We start from the raw sequence: 19,925 nt of genomic DNA, 5'->3' as shown, positions 1-19,925 counted from the left end.
CATCATTTTAATTACAAATGTTGTTATTTTTTTTATACGTTAATGGCCATATTCATTATTCAATGAAATTAAGATTCTCCATTTAGCAATCGTCTCATTTTTGATCATTTTTCTTAGGAACTAAATGGTCTGATTAATTATGGAGGGAGCAGGTGAAAAACAAAACCAATTGAATAATGGTAATACACCAAAGCAAGTGCTAATAAAGAACTTCCGATCAAATGATGCCTTACAAAAAAGTCCTTTGGTAATGTGTGGTACTACCCTGTGGTAGAAATGTGTGGTAACGACCCGTGGTACTGTCCAAAAATACCACAGGGCAGTTCCAATGGTACTGTCCTCTGGTAATGCTGTGTAGTACTGCCCTGTGGTAATGGTATGTGGTACTTTTCTGTGGAATTGTCCTGTGGTAATGGTCCTATGGCACTGTCCTTTGGTACTGGACCTGCGGTACTGTCCTGTGGTACTGTCCTGTGGTACTTTTCTGTGGTACTGTCCTATACCCCACCGTGCTTGCTTGCTGACCTATGTTTTGTGTTGTACATGTGTGGTACTGACAAGTACCACGGGGAGTACCACACGAGCCTGTGATACAGTACCACACAGTTCCTTTGGTAACATATTTGTGCTGTACATGTGTGGAACTGACAAGTACCACACGAGTCCCCCACAAGCCTTTGGTACAGTACAACAATTGTGTGGTACATGTGTGATACCGACAAGTACCACAAAGATCACCACACGAGCCTGTGATACAGTACCACACAGTTCCTCTGGTACCATATATTTGTGTGGTACATTGTGTGGAAGTGACGAGTACCACAGGAGTCACCCACAAGCCTGTTGTACAGTACCACAATTGTTAGGTATATGTGTGATACCGACAAGTGCCACAGGGAGCACCACATGAGCCTGTGATGCAGTACCACAAAATTCCTCTGGGAACAACTATTTGTGTGGAACATTCTGTGGTACCGACAAATACTACAGGGAGTACCCTACAAGCCTGTGGTACAGTTACACACAGTTACTGTGGTAACATTGATTTGTGTAGTACATTATGTGGTAACAACAACTACCACAGGGAGTATCACAGGACATTTTTGTTGGGGTATATTTGGAAACAAATGACAGTATATATGATTTACTCAGAGACGGTCTCCAATCGAATTGATAAAGTGAAAAAACAATTACATAAAATGTGACAGCAGACGAGCATGCACCTTTAGGTACGAAAAGTAGTGTAAAATATACTTCAAGGTGACGTACCTGACATGATGGTTGTGACGCAGTGACTATTGAGAGAAAAGTATCGTCCAGGTAGGGGCATTTCAATGTGAAGCTGGTAAGTCTTTGCATAGCAACTACCCGTTGGGCCAAGTCGCCCCCTATCGAGTATAAATCTTTAGATCCGTCATCCCACCTGGAAATATCCAACTCAAGATCTTGAATCTGTAAAAGAAAAGCAACAAAAGACGAAATCAAATGTTAAATTCATAATATTGAATGGTTATTAAAAGAAACTGCGTAATACCAACGCATGTTGTGTTGTATTCATTCGTGATACAGTTAACGAATATACCATTGTAACAGTCAGTCACACATATACTATGCGCAAGTCGAAGAGCTCAGACGTGTTTCTGGGTGGGCTTCCGCCGCATACTTTCTCCGTCATTTACACATATCGAAGTGCAACCTCTACTTGTCGTCAAAGGTGCAATACCATGCGGAATGCCATCTAATTCTACAAGTCATGTCAGATACTAAAAAAAAAAACACAAAAAACACATATAACCTACGAACTCATATTTCAACCCAAAAATCTGACAAATCCGCCAAAGGCACGTCGAAAATGCCAGGGAACAGCAATGCAAGGGGACCTACCACAGCGGGCACGAGGACGCGCTCATTGCAACCTGCGCCTCAACCGGCGCCTCAACTGGAGCCCCCACAAGCCATCGGTATCCCACCAACGCCGACGCCAACTTCAACTCCAGCCCTGTGAATGTCCTGCCAACTACAGGTGCTGGAGATTCCGGGGACTTTCGTGAACATACATCCTGCCCACCAACCAACCCCGACTCTGGCGTTTCTACCATAGTGAACGAGTTGAAAGGCATAATAACTGAACTATCCAACAAGGTGACAACGAAAATGGACTCTGTACTGCTGGAGATAAATACCTTGAAACATGACCTAGCAGAAACGAAAAGGTATGTGTCCGAAATGGAGGCAGCCATGAACCTCAATGCTGAAAAAATACAGTCGTTAGAGAAGGAAACCATACCTAACATAAATGAGTCAATGGAAAACAAAATAGACGACCTTAATGAAAAACTGATATCGCTGGAGCTGCACCAGAGAAAGCAGAATCTCCTTATCTACGGGATTCCGGAGGATAGGAATGAAAATATCTATGATACGATTGCCCATGTCTTCTGTCAATACCTCGGCACTAATTTAGAGGAAGCCCGGGCAATTCCAGTCATCAATGCCCATCGATTGCCCTCCGCCAGAAGAGACGCTCAACCCACAGGTCCCCAGCCTATATATTGTCAGATTTGGCCGAATGGCCGACAGAAATCGTCTGCTACAGGCGTACGAGCATCTCCGAACCAGACCAGCCCACGCCGCCCCTTCCGGAGGGCGACCGGACCAAATACGCCCCTCGAGTAACCAGTCGACCCAATCCACTCCAGACGGCCAGCAACCCGAAAGCACGGAGAGAGTCGACAGTCCTACCCAACTGGGATCCACCAGCCACGCCCGGAGCTATGCTGACAGCGTATCTCACGGATTCAACTTCGCCAGGGTGTCAATACGCACAGATCTACCTGCCAATATGAAACGGGAGCGAACACGATTAGCAACTATCGCCTATAAACTTCGACAAGAGAAGAATCTCTCAACCAGAATCCGGCTGAATGGAACCAAGGTGTACCTTCAAACGCGTAAAGCAAAATCGAATGGAGTGCCACAGCCAAACTGGAGTGACTGGAAAGAGTAAGCTCATTTCATTCAAAACGTATTCTACAGAAAACTATATTTTAAGAAATTGGATGTCTGAAAACGTGTTTTCTTTTTCGTACACTGCAACCAAACAAAGAAAAATTTTGAATCTTTATGTTACCCAAGATTATCAGCTTATTCATGGCTCACATAAGATTATCCATAAATGCGATATTGCTGTTTCTAATGCACTAATGTCCGTGAGACAAAATGTATGTTATAATTCTTTGAAAGGTAATTCGCATATATATTCTCATTTGTTCAAGTATTCGGCGACTCTCTCGGGTTCACCCTCTGTATCTTGTCAATCTAATAAATTATCGTACTCATTAATGATACTTTTTCCCGTTATGTTACAGACTAAGGGAGGTCGAAATGATATTTTGATGAATTCATTGGAATTGAATACTGACTTTTTTCGGCAATGTGTCATTTTTTTTTAAATATATAAAATCCCTTTTGTATGTGTGGCGGTCTACCCCCCCCCCTCCCCCCCCCCCCACCCCGGAAGAGGAGGTAATTCGCGACAAGGTATACCGCCTGCTGGATGAATGATTATTTCAATCCTTTAAAAGGTCCAAGCCCGAGATTTGTTGTTGTTGTTGTTGTTGTGTATGTGTGTGCTAAGCTTAGGCGTACCCAGGATTTTTTTAGAGGGGGGCGTACAGTGGCGTACCATGGGTCAAGACATTGGAGGGGGGGCACCCCATGGAAGCAACATCAGAATTGCATAATTGTACAATTGAATGCGAGCGAGCTTGAAAATTTTGACATTTTACAGTCCCCAAACTGCCGTTTGAAGCTATATATAATAATATTTGTATATATATATATATATATATATATATATATGGGTGAGAATTTTGAACGATGTACAATTGCCAATTTTCGCACCTTATGACATTCTTTCCCTTAGAACACGCCAGGATGATCTAAGAAACCAGATTTTTTTTCATGTCATCTCAAAGATTGGCAAATTTCCTTTCAGGAAATATATGGTTTGGTTGACTTTTGCATGATATTTTTCATTTGACAAGGACTTAAAGCGTAAAAATACGGTAAAAACGCTATTTTCACAATATTTTTTGTTTTCAAATTAATAATGTGCATTTTTAACTCTTTATGTGCCACGTTCGCACGTCCGACTCAGTCGACGGCGTGCCAACTTCGCATATTCTGCTCAACAAACAAAGCCGCCAAAAACCGATCGATAAATCGCTAATCCCGCGGTACAATCAAAGCGTTTCTCGCGCTTTTGTTCCTCTCCTCTCTTCCATCTCACATGCAAAGAACAACTTCAAAATATTTCAGGTAAAATAGCAAAAGCAGTGGGTATTTTAAACAGATTGAAGAGTTTGCTTCCTCTTCGAATTGTGTTAAATATTTATAATACCTTGGTTTTGCCACATCTTTCATATTGTACTGTTGTATGGGGAAACTGCTCTAAACATCTTTTGAACAGATTGATTGTTTTGCAGAAACGTGAAGTCCGTTGTGTCTCAAACCCTCACTGTTTTAGCTCCAACAAACCCTTTGTTTGATAAATTGAAGGTTTTAAAGGTCTTAGATTTGTATACATTGCTGGCAGCACGCTTCATGTACAAATTTTCCAAGGATTTACTGCCTGATGCTTTTAAAGATTATTTTATCTTTAATAACAAAGTCAATTTGTATAGAACTAGAAACTCTGATAATTTATATGTACCATTCTACCGTCTTAGCCTGTCAATAAAGTAAATAAGGTATACAGGCCCAAAAATATGGAACTCAGTTATTCCCAGTTTGAAATTATGCTCCACCATTTCATCATTCAAAAGACAGTTTAAATTACAGTTGATTAATGCTTATTGTTCATAGAACTACAGTGCTGTGTCTACAATGTATACAGTGCACTGGCTGATTCTCGGCATGTGTTGTTCTGTGTTCTCCATTGGGGCGCCTGCTCGGTGACCTTCACCCTGGCGCGCTGCGCGCGCCCAGTTGGGGGGGGGGGGGGTCTCCGGGCGGCCGCCTCGGGTTAGTCCAGGCTAGGCTCCATAGGAAGTGCGCCTAACCTTGTTTTTTGATATATACAATGTTTTTTGATGGTTTCTTGTCAATTCGAAGGTGCTGATTCCAAATCCGATTGATGCCACTCGCGTAACCCTGAGCGTTTTCTGCAAAATGCAAAAATCCAAAATGGCCGCCAGATATGCTAATTTGGCCATGATAATCCCAGTAATGTCAATTTTATGACCAATGATTCCATCAAAGTTTTTAAAATTTTTGTTCCTTGTGTAATTCTACTTGCACATGCAAGAAATTTTTCATTTGAAGAGGTGCATTTAGCATTTTAAGCTTATTTTCAATTCAAAATGGCCGCCTCTCCTATACTCATGTACTATAATTATGAATGGCAAAAAATATGCATAGAAATAGAAGACGAATTTTCAGTCACATACCTACGCTTTTATCAAGTTTTGCATGTGCAATGCAAATCTGATGAGTGCCAATAGCAAAACAAGCAAACAAACGAGCAAACAAACAGAAAATTTATTGTTTTTAGGCTTATTATATATTCTTCTTAATACAAATCTTCAAAATGGATGCCACTCATCAATACTCCTGCACAATATGAACGGCAAAGTGTACAGTGGAAATAAACAAATTTTCTTTTCTTTTTTTGTCACTCAGGTACAATGTTTATCAATTTGTGTGCTGATTATAAATCAGAAGGTTGTTAGTAACAAGAGCTGTTTCATTTTTGATGCAAACATCCGAATTTGCTACGTACCTCAATCTGAATTTTTCCCTAGGAATTTGGAAAAATCCACCAAAGCTTGAATTGACGCCAACATCAAGATTGTTTATCAGGAATTGTTAGATATGAACATGTGATACTTACTTTCCTTGAGATGTTCAACATCATAATATTCATTCTGATTTGCTGAATTAAAAGTCTGAATCCTAGATGATGACACAAATGAAATTTCCAATTACCTGTCCTGTTCTACATTATCTAAAAGCGATATTATACAAACTTTTCTGTCCCCTCATCCGAGAAAGAATATGAGGCAGGGGAAAAAAGGGAAAAAAAAGGGACCACCTCACTTCCTGTCGTCAAATCTCTGAAATGAAAACAAGACCCAAAAGTTGTTCATGTTAACCCAGATGAATCATTATGGTAGATGAATTTTACCACCATTTTTTTCGGAGTGAATGTGTTTGCGTATATGATGTCAAGGGAGACTCTGAGATCTGTACAGAGCTGTCTCATTCTGAAAGCAGTGTTATAACAACTTCACACTGCTTGTCTTTAATCTTCAGCACTTGCAGATTCAGGATTGCTGTAGGTAACCAGACCAGCTGTGTTAGGACTCTAAGATGGCCTCCTTAGTGGTGGCTGTAAACTACTCCACTAGAGCTCTTTTTAACATACGGTGACATAACATTCACTTCACATAGGAAGTTTGCAGATGATCGCGCCTTTACGTCTCATAGAAAGTCCTTGGATGACATCAGCCGAGTACTGACCCATCTCAAGACAATAGAGGAGTACTTCACCTTCTGGAGACTTTGCCCCAACCTTTATAAGATTATCATCAGACCCATGCCTTCCATCTTAATAACCATCTTGCCAACGCTATGTTCAAGGTAGCCCTGTGTGGCAAGCCTTCAAAGCATAGGCTAAGGAAGTCTACCCTCTTTCACTGGCACTCGATCACTCTCCCTCACGCTGGAAGGAATTACAGGATGGCAAGTGTCAGCATCAGTGCCGTCAACGCATACCCTGACCTTCTAAACACGATAGCATGGGGGCATTTCATAAAGCGTTTTGTCTGACAAATTTGTCTGACAAATTTGCTCCCAGTCAATCAGATGCAAGGATTTTAGTAGCTTATAACAGCTGTAAAGAAGAAATGATCTTACAAAGCGCTTCATGGAATGCCCCCTTGAACAACCTGCCATCAATGCGTCTGAACTCCCACAAGCCTAGATTTCCCTCCCGTAACTTGAAAGCTTTGACCCCAAAACAGGTTGGTGCAGATGCTGGTCTCATGTTATCTCTGATACCACCCAAGTTACCTACAACTGTCTCTGGCCTGGCAACAAAGATATAGGGCTTCAACGGGTGGTGATCAAGCAAGTCTTCATGTCTTAATTCTGTTTCTATGGCAAATAATCGCCCTCTGACCGATGAGGAAGTGCTGAACATCACCAAATGTGGTTGCAATTAAAGCAATTGCAGGACTAATATGCATCTTTAGCCTGAGAATTCTTCAAATTTGGGGCTGATGTCGCCTGCTGCCAAACATCCAATTAAAGGGTTCTTTAAAGACGATAAAAATGAACGTTTTAGTTTTAAGACAAGCCTGAATGTGATCATGATGTCAAAGTGTATATTTTCAACACCTAGGAACTGTGAGAGAGCTGAAAGAGGTATCTCACATTGCTCCTTGGTTGATGTTTGATGATTAATTGGTACGGTATTGCGTTTGGACAGTTTCATTTATGCCTTCACAAGTTTTTGTTGTTTTAATTAAAGAAGAAAATCAAGTTTGCTCGATAATATCACGGCGGTACTTCTAAATTATATCATATCAAAGTGATGGAGGTTATGGTCCATTTCGAACTCGCCTCAGGACTCCTTCCTCCCCCCCCCCCCCAAATCCTTCTGGTTAAAAAAAAAAAAATCTACAATGTAAAGGGTTTTTAGTTGGGTCATTAATGTCCGATGCGTTTTTATCTGCAACCATGTATCTCTGCACTTACTGTATAGGATTTTTCTGTACTTTGTTGATATGGTTTTAGGGGAATGCATATTAGAATTTTTGCTTTCTAGCTTCCCCTCCATTTTCAACATTATTTGATAAATACCATTCATCTAGGCTTCTTATTACATTTTTATATTCAAAATGCATGTAGTGATAATGGTATATTGATTTCTTGCGAGACGATTAGTGAACTTATATTCGTTGTTGAGACAAAATGAAGTATACAAGAGATTGTGTTAAACATCGTAAGGTTTATGAATATTACAAATACTCAAATATACATGTAGGCCCTCTATATTGTAAGTGACACCCAACATATTTGTATTACACATGCAACACTTCATGACAGCGTAGATACGGGACTGGAAAATGTAAACTTAATGAAGTAGAGAAGGAGTATTTGCTGTCGAAGTCAATGAAACGGATGCAAACAACCGGTCACGATGAAATGTTTTCAAAGTGGTTTTAACGCTCCTGTATGATGTTTATGGGCGAACGTCAAAATGTACTGGCGAAAATACGGCCGTGATTTGGCAAAACAACGTATCTGAAATTTTGTGGTTTTTCAGGTTTTTGGCTTATTAGATACATTAAGCCATTTTCTAACATCTGTCAAAATTTCAGCTCTCAAAGTGATATCAATTTTTAGAAAAACGCATTTAAATTTCAGCGATTTTACAAAATAAGTCCAAATAATTTGGCAGAACAACGTAAGTTACTTACGTTGTTCTGCCAAAACAGTTTCTGTCCCAGAATCTCATTTGAGCTTCCGGGGTGGTATTCTGTAAGCGCGATCCTTATTTCGATCCTAGGAGCGCGCGTAGGACAGAAAATAGGATACCCTTAGGACAGGCAAAATCGATATTCTGTAAGCCTGTCCTAAGCCTATCCTAGGACAGTCATTCATGAATAATGAATATTAATGAGGAAAGACAGGACACGCCCGGCGCAGTATCTATAAGCCAATCATCTGGCTAATTTTACGCAATGCGCGCCCAAGATCTACATTGCTCAAGAGTGCGCTTCACGCAGCTCTACTGTGCGAAGATTTAAACATGTATTGTCAGTCTAAATGATTTTACAGTTAAAAATACAATTTCGATTATCAAAGCTTTAGCACGCACTTAGCCCACCATAATAAATGTAGACCTTACGAGTTCCATTAATTTGCGGTTAAAGTTTTTGCAGAAATTAGCTCAAATTTTGAACTTTTGGAGGATGTTGGGGTAAACTGGGATATCATTACTGCATGCCAAACTTCGCCCTTAATTCAAAGTTATTATAGGATATGAAGAGTTTGTTCGCAAAAGCCGATAAGTCCATATTTTCCAAATGGAGATATTTGCGATTAAAGGTCAAGAGAAATAAAGAGAATAATAAGAAAAGTTTTGCTTCTTTTGACCATAGCTTCAAAAATGTACCAGTATATGTAGTGACCAATATGTCATTTAAAATGTATTATTTTGTACTTTATGACAGAGACCGTACTTCAAAATCTTCAAAAATGGACTTATCGGTTTTTGCGAACAAGTTCTTCATATATAAGATTTTCTTAAATATATATAAAAAAAATAGTAATAATAGATGCACACACACACACACACTTGCGCTTACATTATTGTATGATCGATATGCTTGTAATAATAATGTCTTGCTTATAGTTACTGTTTGTCCCACTTAAACCAAACCAATGTTCCATTTCTCCTAGGAAAAAAACAAACAAACAAAGATAACACAAATACGACACTTACACAAGAACATAGCGTAGCAACCCGTTATGTGACTAGCATCAAAAGTCTTTTGGTCCGACACATGGTTGTGTGCCCCATTCTAAATATCAGAAAGTTATTCGAGAAGATTCATAAAATCACAGTTTTTTCACCCCGCTAGCTCTCCCCTATCTTTATGGTAGTATAGACTTACATGCAGGGCAATGATAACAGAATAAATAAAGGAGATTACTGATAGATTAACTCTTAATGTGCCAGGCCCAAAACCCCTAACGTGCCAAGAGGTTTTTACCTAACGCCAGAACGTTTTGAAACTGGACTGACAATGAAATTTAAAACCGCCATATCTCTGAAACTATTGACTGTTTTGAATTGAGTTCTACACAACATATATCAAGAAATGTTTGCTCTTTCGTGTCATGCAGTCAGTTTGCCACAATATCTATCTGAATCTGAAATATTGCAGAAATATTTGATACATCAAAAAAATTATTAGAAATTTTTGTGTAGTATGGACAAAAAGAGTCAGTCTTGTTTTTTCTTCAATGGAACGCTCCCTTGACTCTGTGAGAAAGTTTTACAGCAACATTTCCTCTTTCAAATGATAACAAAATTGCCTTCTAGAATTGTATGATTCCAAAGATACTAGCAGTTTATTTTGTCTTAGTAATTTCTCTTTCTGCCTCAGTAATTCATTCCCAAATCTGAGTCCTTTAGTCCCAGATCCTGTATTTGAAACTAAAGCAATTGTCCCGGGCCCTGGAATAGTGTCTTTTGACCACCTGAGAAGGAAGAACCTGCTAATCCTCCTTTTGTCTACGCGGACCGCGGGCGGGCGTACTCTATTGAAATCGGCAGGCCTTTGTCCACGCGCAATTCCTATGCTAGCATGGGGACGATTAGTGACGTTCACCAAAACAAAAGGATGAAAGACTTGACCGACGAACGAAAGCTGACCCACTTTGAGGGACAAAATAAAAGCAGCTTCCCGCAGGACAGCGTCCAAGCGGAACAATGCGAGTGGAACCGCATAGACAATACACGCAGAGTCAATAGCATACACACGCGTGGTTTACCTATGAGACTTTTGATCCATACACATCTCGCAGAGGGTGCGCCCGCTGCGGATTTTCCCGATGTGAAAAAAATACATCTAGCTGAAAAATCATGTATTTACTCAAAATTTTCTTATGTAAGCATGCTCATATTTTTAGTGGAAGCGATGGCTATGCTAATCAGCTACCAGTACATATCATTGGCAGTTGCTTGGTGTAACACATCGTCGCTGAATCCACGAACCGGCACAACCGGCCAAAATCGAGTAAATGTTCGATTTTGAGATTTTTGCATATTATGATAGTATATACAACCTGACAAATTTTTGAACCTCAATCTCGAGTAATTACGTAATAATAACGACTGTGCCACTTCGTGAAAACTCTGACTGGTCGGTCTGGATTTTCACGAAGTGGCACTATTGCGTGCGTACACGCCGGATGTCATCAAAAATCACTTATCTGTCAAACGTCCTCGTACGCGCTCGTCCAAAATGGCTGCGCCCAGAGCAGCGGAAACCAGACAGATGAAATCGGTAAAGTTACATATCGCTCTGTATTGACAGTTAAATTATTCGAATTTTTCACCTTATTGAATGTAGATTTGTGAATAAGGAATTAGAATATCCAAAGAGTGTAAATATGTACTCTAACAGGTCACAATGACTTAGTTTGGCTCTGTCCTAGCTTCGTGCGCTACGTTTGCAGTCCCACAGCTATTATTCGGTGTAAGTGAAGAATAGGGAAAGCGGTTCGAACTAGACTAGAATCAAATGAACTCGTCTCACATTTGCATCGAATCTGTAACGCACTAAACGGTAATATATTGTACAATTTTATTGTTGCCTGTAATACGAGCTCAAGTATGTAATGCTACTGCCTACTTCTTCCCAGGTAAATTAGCTCTCTTATTCACTCTGAATCTTCCAGGAATTATCTACAGTTCTTCTAGATCTAATGTAGATAGTTAACTGTGTTACAGTGTTAAATTATTGATAGTGATCTTGAATACCTTTACCTGTCCAGGTTACTGTGATGTTATTTCGCTGACTACCCTTGAAGTTTCAATGGGAAAAAATGATTTAAAGGTACTTATGCTTAAATCTAAATGAGGAAGGTCCTCCTCCCACATAACAGTTGTCTAAATTGAGGGCGAGGCGTTACGAACAACAATAAGGTTTGATAATGTTGTCGTGAATATCATACCAGCAATTTTGATTTGGATAGACAACAAGCAAAAACATATTTGTTATGCAACGTTAATGCTCAGCACCTGAATTCATAAATTGTTATATCATGCTATAGGCCTAAATGTAAACATTATAAACATGTACCTGGCAAGTAATTTTGCCTTAGTTTGTGATATTTGCTTGTTATGATTTTCTACAATCTATGGCTCTTTGAAACACAGTGTTTTTGTGTGTTTTTTTTTTTTTTTTTTTTTGGGGGGGGGGGGGGGAGGCATGAATTGTACAATTAGACCATAGTGATGTTCTCAAACTTCAGATTCTAATACGCCATATAATGTAGACCTGAAAAGGAGGTGGGGAAGGGGGCAGTGTGATGTTTTGGAAATTTGTGGCTCATATTGATGATCTTACAGAATTGTAAGTAGTGATGGATTTTCATGTAACTGACATCTTGCATTCATCTTCCATTCCAAACAGATATTGAGGCATTTGTGTGGACAACGCAACAACTTGCAGACTGGACTGAAATGAGTGATGTTCTTCGATGATGGGCTACTTTACACAATTGTACTCCAAACTGCATTCCTGTAGATTTCTACCATCATCACAAGCTTGAACAAGAACAGTAAGTTACATTACTATCTGACAAGGATTTAGACAGACCAGTGTGTAATACTAGTACACAGTGCAGGCATACGACTAATAATTTGACTTTCCACATACCGTACTGAAATGATTGTGTATCTTACTCTTTTTTTTTTTTTTAAATTACAACTGTATTTGTAGTTTTGATGGACGTGAAGCACTGACATAACATGGAATCCGACATTTTGACATCTAATTACCTGCAGTCATGCTGCATTTTGGTATAAAGGCAATGCTGTCTCTCAATCTGATCTTGATATGGTACCGGTATGCATTTCCTCAGTGTCATGTATCTTTCATTACTGTTATAACTGTAGTTGTGTGTGTGTGTGTTTTTTTATGTTTGCTGTGTTTTTTTTTTTTTGGGGGGGGGGGGGGAGGGGGGGGGGAGGGACAATGGAGATGGGGAATGAGCAGCTCTCTGTACTGATATGAGATACCATCAGCTTTGCAAAAGTCAATGGCACATACAGTATGACAAATACTTGGCAAAGACAATGAAAATGAAAGGTCTCAATATACATTTAAAGCTTCACTAATATTAATGTTGTTGTTGTTGTTATTTTGCTTTGTACACTCAGAAGTCAAATGTTGTAAGAGTATGAGACTTTTACATGGGGTTAACTATATCACCGATTTTCACTTGTGATGTTCTGCTTTCTTTATTCTTTGTCTTATTCTTTACTTCAGTTCTGCTCCTGATTCTAGTCAACAATGTGTTCATTCACCACTTCGTCTGGCTTAGCATCCTCTCCTTACTGCACTCAAAGGTTACATTGTGCACTGAGCTAAAGGTGAGCAAGATATAAACAGCAATCAGTGCAACACCTATTCATGTAGTATTGGGTTTTATTTTGTCATAGATATTACTCAGAAAATCAAGTGTCAATGGACAATTAGGAGTTATCCTAGTATAGTCTTGTTATGAACGTTATCACATTGATTAAAACTTATAATTCAACAGAATTGCATTAGCACTTTTGAGCAAAACATTACCAAAGTGTTGATATGAAAGGAACATTATATGATTATTTTCTCAGGCAAATCAATATAGTTTTACAGATGTGGAAAATTGATTAAGTAGTGTGTCATGACTGTTGTCTCAAATGTCATCATTCCCCTCTGCAATATAGAAGTAACATTGTCGTGAAAAACAATTGTTCATCTTTGCATATAGGGAGAGAAGCTGATGACAACTGTCTACTGGATATGTCGAAGTGGTGAAAGCAAAGAGAAACCCGGAACAGCTTCAAATGACTAGGGTGGCTGAGCTGAACATCTGCACCAAAGTCCAAGCCAGGGATCGTTATGGAAGGAGAGCATAGCAATATTTCACTACAATCACAGAGTTGCTCCAGACAGCACTCAGCGAACTTTTCACAAATGTGTGTGCGTGATGAATGGGCAGTCAGGTTCTGGCAGAACATTATCTCGATGTTCTGCTTAATGTCCTATTTAATGACTTTGGGTTGTGTGTGTGCAGAAATGGGGGGGGGGGTAGTGGGATTATAAAATATGACATCATTTTAATAATAATAATTATAATGATAATAATAGTAATAATGATACTACTATACTACTACTTCTAATAATAATAATGATGATAATAATAGTGATGATAATAATGATGACATGAATAATAATAATATAAATGATAATAAAAGTAATAATAATAATCAACAGTACTTATATATAGCACAAAGAACATTCTGTATTATGTCCCTATGTGCTCAAGGATAAAAATGATTACACAAAAACATACAATTGCAATAACAATAATACCTTGTTTCATGTTTAGACTGTAATGAAGGCATTCCCAAGGCAGACTTAGATTAACATTTGTAAATTATTTTAAATTCTGGGGCAGATTCTTCCATATGGTAGAGACATGACAAGCAAATATGTATATCAGCATAACAAATAAGTCCCTGCCTTTTGAACAAAGGGTTCTCTCTGTTGTGTCTCCTATTCAAAGTAGTTCTCTCAAATAGTGTGTATTCAAAAGTTAACATCAACATTTTGTACTGAATATGAATTTTGACATGAAGCCAGTGCAAGCTTCTTAGAACCAGTGAAATTTGTGTTAATGTATATATATATTTCGTTTTGAATTTGAACACTACTTTTGCAGCAGAGTTTGGGATAGCTTGTTATCTCTGTATCTGTTTGACTGACAATCCACAAACTAATTAGTGATGAAATCACCATGTCAAATGAAGAAACCATGAACTGAACGTACTGCTATGTGTTTATCAATGGAGTCTCAAATTTTCCAAATATTATTTGTGAAAGAATCAAGGGGACATTATGGGACATTAATCCTATGTACTGTATCTTACACTGTCACTTTATTCACTGGCATTACTCGTGATAACCATCAATCCATGGGTCTCTCCATACACCTTTGTCACAATGATGCCATCCTTAATTTCCACTGTAATATGCTTCCATTCTCTTTGGCGTAACAGTGCTTTTCAAAGCAAAAACTATATAAGTATCAAAATCCATATAAAATGTATTTTCTTTTACTTTGTTTATGAAGCAGCTCACCTACCATACTATTCATTTTGTCTCCTTTAGCCAGGCCGCCATTAGGCCAACCCCGTTAACGATTCCCAGTATTTTTTAATCATGCCTTCCCCAGCACCTGGGACACCCACAGCAGACATAAACTAAAGTCAGGACCAAGCTTCAAGTCAAGTTGTGCGAGTTAGAAAGGTATAAGGAGACTGCAAGAGGGTTATAAGCAATTGGATGCTTACATTTCCTCTGCTCGCTCTCTCTCTCTGCAACTCGAGAATGAATAATAAACTCTGACAGAAAATGTTTTATTGGATGATACGTGTACTGCAGTACACAGCCATATTCTTGCAGTCTGTGTCCACATGAGGACTTATAGCATGGCCATCATTATCTATGTCTTTTTATATTGAATATTGTTGTAGATTTCATTTTTCAAAGAAAAAAATGAAGAAATGTAGGTCTGATATGTTAACAGTCTACTTGTAAACAGGTACAGTGCCAGAAAAAAAAAAACAAAAAACAGTCACCTTGTTTCATGGTGTCAATATTATTTACAGAAATATGTGCAGAAAATTATATACAGAAATATTTGTGACGTAAAGAACCACAGAAATATAAAAACATGAAAAATTTGATTGCGTTAACGAATCTGAATGTGGAAAGTGTGATACTCGAAGAGATATCAAAACTGATAATTTCCACGTAAATCTATAGTAAAAATATCAGGTAGAAATTCATCTCTATGAAATCTTTTTAAAAGAACATTACTTGTGTAGATAACTCTGTAAAGTGTTTAACAATATCTTTGTACTGTTTGAAGAAATGTTTGCTTTGAAGAGGTTGGACTTTATTTCTCCACTTAAAATAAATCATACTTAAACAACAGTAAAGTTTAAGAAGTAAAACTTATCATTAATTCGTGTATAGGGAATATCCAGTAACTGATTTTGGAGTAAGAAACGAGATTGATATTATGCCGATTTGGAATGAACATGAAATTTCTTTCTGCCAGAGAGCTGAAAGCTGCGAGAACAATACATTTTATAATCGGTTCCGAAGAAGTAGAGATGACTTGTATTTAGTTTGATGATAAGAAAAAAAGATTCCTTCATTTTTTGGTCAGAAATGGATATAAGAAATACTAAGCAATATTTTATTCTATGAAAGTAAAGGAATATTGTGTAAAGGTACAATGTAGTGTATTTCTATTTCATTGTGATATGGGTTCCTCGAAATTGTCTTGTTCATTAGAACATATATGTCAATAACGTTAAGATTTCTTTCATTACGGGAAATATAGTTACTTTAAATTATGATTGAATGAACTACTGTCTGTCCTGGAGGTAATATAAAATCTCATTTTAACAGCTTCTTATTTAACAGCAGTTTTGCTTATTATATTTGTTGTTACGAAATACCATATATAGTAATGCATTTTGAATTTGGCTGAAAATGAAATGTGGAAATCCGTTTAATGAAATGTACAACTTATGATACTTGGAAACAATACAATATAATTATAGTAATGAATATATATTCAAACAATTATTTTTCCTAGATTTCTTTTTTTTTTTCAGTTCTGCCCGAATTAAATGTTGAATATAATCTAATAAAAATAAATTTCATTTGTCAAAAAGGAATGTGTATTTCTTCCTTTAATGAATGATTGTATATAATACAGGACTTGAGAGTGTTTGAAAATGTCATTATTTCTCGAAGAAGACAAGTGTAGAGGATGATGATGATGATGATGATGATGATTGAAAGAGAAGGAGTGATGGAGAGAGTAGGGGAGTACGAGGAATTTGTGTGAATTCTTATTTGGTATTAATGTACGTCTGCATACCTATTTAAAATGAGTCGGGAATTTGTTCATTTTCGTAAACAATGAAGTGCATGAAAAACAAAGTATAAAAGGCTGCCTTCCTGTTTAAATGAATATTGAGAATACGTAATGAAAAATACAAAAAAAAGAAGTAAAGATCTAAACATGAAGCTCCATGATCTAAATAAGAACAACTAATCTACAATACTTTTATCCACGGATGTTAGATTTACAATGCCAAGAGCGCAGTGCTATACGATTACTAGAAGAGCTAACTGTAATTTAAACTTTTCTTAGTGAAATAACCTTAAGCAGAAATAAATTTGAAAGCCATGTGCCGTTTCGTGAATTTATTGGGTGCTGTTCGTTATTCCGAAGGTTCGTTAACCCGAAACACACAGTATACCTAGACGTTTATTAATCCGAAAATGAAATAGGGTTCGATAATCCGAACATTTGGGGCATTATTCCGAAGGTTCGTTAATCCGAAAATGAAATATGGTTCGCTATTCCGAAGGCTCGTTTATCCGAAAATGAAATAGGGTTCGTTATTCCGAAGGTTTTAATCCGAAATGATAGGGTATAGGGTCGGTAATCAACCTTCGGAATAACGAGTTTTGTTTCATTTTCGGAATAACGAACCTTCGGAATAACGAACCTTATTTCATTTTCGAATTAACCGATTTCGTTAACCCGAAACACACAGTATACCTAGACGTTTGTTAATCCGAAAATGAAATAGGGTTCGATAATCCGAACATTTGGGGCATTATTCCGAAGGTTCGTTAATCCGAAAATGAAATAGGGTTCGCTATTCCGAAGGCTCGTTTATCCGAAAATGAAATAGGGTTCGTTATTCCGAAGGATTTAATCCGAAATGATAGGGTATAGGGTCGGTAACGAACCTTCGGAATAACGAGTTTTGTTTCATTTTCGGAATAACGAACCTTCGGAATAACAAACCTTATTTCATTTTCGAATTAATGAACCTTCGGAATAACGAACCTTCGGAATAACGAGCTGTAACTAATTTATTTTGCGGAGAATCCTGAACGCTATGTGCGACACAAGAGCAGTGTGCCGGTTCGTGGATTTATTTTGCGGAGAATCCTGAACGCCATGTGCGACACTAAGCGCTGTGTGCCGGTTCGTGGATTTATTTTGCGGAGAATCCTGAACGCTATGTGCGACACAAGAGCAGTGTGCCGGTTCGTGGATTTATTTTGCGGAGAATCCTGAACGCCATGTGCGACACTAAGCGCTGTGTGCCGGTTCGTGGATTTTTTTGGACCTAGTCTGGAGTTTTCACAAAACGACACACAACTTTATAGCCTTACTGTGTGCATATTTTACATCACTGGGAGGATTTTTATGTATAGCAAGAAAGAGCAGATTCTTCTAATACGTCACAATGAAATTTATTGAAAATCAATTCCATTAACATATCTTACTAATAGTTTGAAAAAACAGAAATCTTTAAATGCGATTTACTCGAAATGTACTTCGCGCACCGGCGGTGCGCGTGTGCCGGTTCGTGGATTCAGCGACGACATTACGGTACCACAAGAACTTAAATGATCAATGCTTTTCTCGCTGTTCTTAGTCGCCGATCGGCGACCATGGCACGTCAGGACTAAGGTCGCCGTTCGGCGACCATGGCACGTTAAGAGTTAAACAAAGATATAAACATGGAGCTACTATAGCTCCATGATATCCTTCTATAAACACGTAAGTTCACTACATTTTGAAAAAAAAAAAAATGTTAACCCCTGCACATGGACTGTTAGGTCACCGGGTTGCGTCACACACTATACGTACGTCTTAACAATAATGTGCGCGTATGGATCGTTGTGTTACTAGTACTTTTCATATTCTACACGCGACCTATAGAAGCGCACTGCGTACGTTTCTTTTTCTTTGGTTACTAGATCTTCATAGCAACAACTTCGAGGGTCACGTAAGTGGGCGGCGAAGGTAGGCTACTTGCGCTGCGTTCGATGACGTTCGGGCCGACGCTGAGCATAATAATGATAACAATAATGACAATAATAATAATAATAATCATAATAATGACAATAATAATGATAATAGTAATAATGATAATAACATTAAAAATAATGATAATAATAATAATGAAAATGATAATGATAATATTGATGATGATTATCATTGTTACAATATTGCTAATTATAATAATAGCTTTTGTTGTTATTGTGTACATAATAATACTTTTGATTTATTTTGTGCCGAATAAAATGAAGTGTGAATTGAATTAAAAATGGCGAACAACAAACAAATAAACAGATACCAGCTAGATAAAGAATACAATAACTTTTGTTTCGAACATTATAGACTGCAGTTTTAGAATCCTCAGGAGAGGAACAGATAACTCTGCTATACGATTGTTTGTTTGTTTGTTTGTTTGTTTTATTTATTTCAATACGGTTTAAAAAAACCCACTATCAGCCTCAGGGCTGTTTTTCAGTGAGTCCGTATATATCAACATACATGGTATAAAACAACATACATTTCTTTTCTTGTTCATGAACATACAAAATAAGAGACAGATAGGTCGTCAGTATGGCCTATACACGCAATAGCCCGGCATAAAGCGCCAGAGAAAGATTGCCTAGAGGCTATCCTTATTTTTGCTCCTAAACTTGATCCTACTTGTGCTTACAGAATACCACTTATCTTAAGATCTCATTAACATCTAATTATATCTAATTAACTTATCAAGTTACGCCCCTATCCTAAGCTGGGAGAGAAATAAGGATCCCTGACGTCACTATCCTATTTCTCCTCCTACGCGCGGTGTTACAGAATACCAATCGCGTATTTAGGAGCGAGAGCAGTCCTAGGATCCTTACAGAATACCACCCCCGGTTGTTCTGGCAGATTATAAAATGGATTCAAGAATGTAGCCAATAGGAAGCGCTGAAATGAGACACACCTCCTTCCTTTACTTCAGTACAATTGCACTGCCTGTAATTATATGGTAGATTGCCGATCGTCTGTGCGCGCGGCGGCTCCTTTGATGAATTGCATGCATACGCGCTGTCAATCCTGTAAACAACTTCTAGTTCGGGCTGCCGGCCGGCCGGCCTGTCTTCCCTTGTGCATAACATGTGTGGCGTACGTACGTATACTCTACTGTACTATACGTACACTTTGTACAGTACAGTAGACCAAGC

At 38.2% G+C, this 19,925-nt stretch overlaps 1 long non-coding RNA gene across 1 annotated transcript; it reads left to right on the top strand.

Moving 5' to 3' along the window:
• The first annotated feature begins 12,064 nt into the window (after window positions 1-12,064).
• Window positions 12,065-13,855, top strand: LOC140226574 (uncharacterized). Its single transcript, XR_011900983.1, has 3 exons — window positions 12,065-12,363; window positions 13,074-13,177; window positions 13,561-13,855. It is a non-coding gene; the product is annotated as an uncharacterized lncRNA (long non-coding RNA).
• The last annotated feature ends 6,070 nt before the right edge of the window (window positions 13,856-19,925 follow it).

This window comes from Diadema setosum, chromosome 3 (genome assembly GCF_964275005.1).
Source record: "Diadema setosum chromosome 3, eeDiaSeto1, whole genome shotgun sequence".
NCBI lineage: Eukaryota > Metazoa > Echinodermata > Echinoidea > Diadematoida > Diadematidae > Diadema > Diadema setosum.
The sequence above is the reverse complement of the archived record's forward strand: the minus strand, read 5'-3'. Positions and strand labels throughout refer to the sequence as shown.